Raw genomic sequence first — 4,071 nt, 5'->3', positions numbered from 1 at the left:
AGAGAGAGAGTGGCGCCACCGGAAGCTCAAAACGCTCGCCGATCACGTGGTCTATGTAGCCCCCCAAAAGTTCCAGGAAGTGCTCGGCGGGCAATAGAAAGCAATAGGAATAATACGATAATCGGTAAAAACATGATCAATAAATGCTTTGCTGTGCAATATTTTTTCATAGTTGTGTTAATTGATTTGAAGTATGTTAAATTTACTAAACCTGTATGGTCATCTACAGCAATGTAAATCGTAATATTTTCTCATTTTATCTCTCAGTTTTGACTGAGGCAGACTAACAGGTGACGAACATTGATTTGCCAACTGACAACACAATAAGTCTGGAAATCCATGTCCAATAAATAAAATTTGGATTTCTAATCATAGCAAATAAATGGACTCCTATCATTTTGTTAACTACTCTTACTTATCAATATCTCCTTGTGTGAATTACTTTTAAGTCTGTTACTTTCACTAAACCTGTACAGTCGCTGACAGCAATAAAATATAAATATTTTCAGTTTTGTTGTTTTTTTTTTTTTTTTTTTTTTTAAATTTGACTGAGGCAGACTATGATTTCCCAAATAACTACACAAGTCTGGACTCACAATATAGAGTTCTTGCAGGTAATCCATGGCAAATAAATACAATTTTGATTTCAATTCATTGCAAATATATGGATTTCTATCACTGATAACTATCCCAAACTTACTCTCTACATATTATACATAATAAATCACACACATACTCTGTTTTTCCAAATACACTTAATAACAAAATGAATTCCGTTACAGCAGCATAGAACTCTAATAGATCAGCATATCTAGCCATGTGTTTTCTCTGCTGTCCTTGAATACAGTCTTCACCATGGTATGCTGCGCTGCATGAGGATGCTCCAATCGCTCGGAGAAAGGCGTGCGCATGTATGGCTTCCCCAAAGACAGGCACAAGAGGAAAATATGGATGGCTAAAGTCAGCAGGAGAAATATGACCACCTTAATTGATTGTGAAAACAAAAAAAAAAAATATGTGAGGTAATCATATTCAAACAATGCATTGCACATTTTCAAAGACCACACCATAGGGAAGTTTAATATTTTTTAATTAAAAACAGAACACAGAACAGAGAAAATAACACAAAAGCCATGGAGCTTCCTAACGCTGTGGGTGTGTTGGAGAAGGAAGCTCTGGCACTCTCCAACAAGCTTCCATCATGCTGTGGAGGAAAGGAAAAAATCATCTGGAGATTTATAAGGCTGAGGTTGTGGATTCAAGCAAAAAACAAACAAACAAAAAAACAAAACAAAACAAAACAACAAAATGACAAGAAAAAAATCACATCACTGCTTCTTGACCACACAGCACCTAGTGTAGGTAACTGCTATCAACTGCACTATTCCACAAAATAGCTCACTTTCTAGTTATGTAAAATGACCTGTGTTATTATTGGCCTGTATAGAGTTAAGTGTGTGCAACGCGGTGGTAATAAGACACATTATGACCCACAGTCCAGAATCAATATCTTCATATCGAGTGCTTTGCCCATGATTCCGCAGCCTCAATAATAAATTAAAATTAAATAGAAGTACAATAGCTCTCCCTACATATTAACAACGCTGTCAACAGCGTTGAATGAAGTTATATTTAAGAACAGAATTTGCATTTATAAGCCTGCGGCATGTGTTGCTATCATTATCCAGTGTGCTAGCCTAAACTTTTATCGGTTTATATTCTCTAAATCTACTAATCAAAGCGGTGACAATCCGTCAACATACTTAATTACTCGTGTCAATTTGATTTCGATGCACAATTGATATGGAAATACGATTATTTAAACATTTTACCTTGAAAAAGTGTAGCTCCGGCAATCCGCTCCGTTGGAATACATTGTGTGGCGGTTAGCTTATGCTAACTTCCGGGAACTTTCGAGGGTCTCCGTACGCCGCCATTGCTGTGAAAAAACTGAACCGTTGCAGTGGACGGAGTTGTCACCACTCTCTCTCTACAGGCACTCTAGCATGGTGCTCCGAGCAGGAGGAGTTTGCCAAAGAGTGGATGAATGGGGCGAGAGGTGTGCGTGTCACTTGTACTTCCGGTTTCGCTTGAATTCCGTTAGACAAACAACGTCTCCTCTTTGTTTGCTGAGATGCACGGGTTTGATTCCCGCCGCAGACTTACTGAGCTACAAAGGATGGCAGAATTTTTTTTAAATTTTCTCAGTATTTAAAAAAAATGTTATGGATACTTTAAGCTGATGAGTTGTTTTTTTGCCTATAAATTAAGTACATAATTTGTCTATAATATATATACTGAAACTTACTGCTATGACTTCTTGGTCAGTATCACATCACATTATTGTATCACAATATTTCCAAGTGCATGAGCATCAACACTTGAGTCAAATAAAGTGATCATTTTATAGCATTGAGGCCCCTAGTCTGCTCTGTTTAGGAAGCGCTCAGCACTGCCCCCGACGTCCAAAAGGCTGTACTGCACTCTTTTTTCCTGTCATAGTGGTCAATAATTTTGGCTGGGCCGAGCTGAGATGATACATTGTATGCAGAATGGACTTTTTCTCGCTTTTATTTGTTTGTTTGTTTGTTTGTTACATTTCAACAGTGGAAATGTATGATGATGTCTGAATTCAATCCAATTTAATTGACAAGGTTTAACAAGCCAGTTTGACACATTTACTGTACGGTGATGATACCAGGAATGAATATTGAAAAAGTGTCTTGCATTAATCTGCTGTGAACACTAGAGGTGTCCACCTGCCTGTTGGGTAGCTGTATACCGTCCTGGACTGGCGGACAAAAATCTCCATAGGCTGGAAGAGCACCTGAACTATCTTAACAAGCTCACACTCTTTGGATTTGTCAGATGTTTCCTGATTTGCTAAGGGGTCAAAGTGCATCTGGAGTTTGTTATATTAAAGACAAAGCATGTCAGCTGAGTGGGATGATTTTCTCTCTCCTTTATTGCTGTAATATTTTAAAGTCCGTGTCATGTCAGCATCTTAGAGTCATAGCAGTGATTCATCTTGCAGCCTGATCAGCTGGTCAGTCAGGTAAAGCAGTTGCTTTAAAGTTACCTATCAATACAGCTTACCTCCCACTGGAACTTTTTTATTATTATTTTAGATGCAAGAGTAACAGAGGCAGATCTAGAAATTTTTGCATGGGGTGGCAAAGTGGTGGCATGGACTTTCAGGAGGTTTGTCTGAGGGTGTGGTGGATAGATCAAGTATGGCGGTGCAATGATAATAATTTATATTCAGCTCTTCACAAGAAATCCCCTCAGTGAAAGAGATATGCCAACACCCACTCAGAAGAAGACATGTCTTGTAAATTAGAGAGGCTTTTTCATGTCACAGAATAGGCCCAAATATTCTTTCAGGCACCACTTTTATAAAATTAAAACCACCACAGTGCTCTGTCAGCCGCCTGACTTCATAATCAGAATATTAAGTTTGATTTAAGTTTCCAGCCACACACAGACTTCAGTTTACACAAGTACAGTAATATCACTTACCACAAAGAACTCCTGTAATCCTATAAATAAATACAGAAATAACTAACTAAATGAAAAAAAAAAAGAACTATACAGTACAAATAACACAGGTAAACTGTAAGTCACTACAACATGGAGTAGTAGCTATAGGAGACAAATATAATTAAACCAGCCTATAAGGTCTCTATCAACTCACTATACTGAGTAATTATCCTCTGTAAGAATATAGGAGTATTGTGATAGTCTGACAGAAAATCAAAATTTCACATATTGATTAATGCATTAAAAAGTTATGCTCCAACTAAAAAAAGAAACAGTCTGAAATCCCCTTTTTATGCAAATGCTGTATGTGACTGTCATTACCTACGTCATGAATGCACACACACACACACACACACACACACACACACACACACACACACACTACCTGAGCAGTTCATTCATAAAATTCCAGTCTTTATAATGGTGTTAATATTAATAGTATTCTGCGCTGGTCCAGGATACCTTAATAAACCACAAAACAATCTATATTAAGAATCTTTTAACTGTTAATTTGGCCTCATGTAGCCTTCC

The sequence above is a fragment of the Myripristis murdjan genome, chromosome 5, assembly GCF_902150065.1.
Source record: "Myripristis murdjan chromosome 5, fMyrMur1.1, whole genome shotgun sequence".
In the NCBI taxonomy this organism is placed as follows: Eukaryota; Metazoa; Chordata; class Actinopteri; order Holocentriformes; family Holocentridae; genus Myripristis; species Myripristis murdjan.
Note: the sequence above shows the minus strand (reverse complement) of the source record.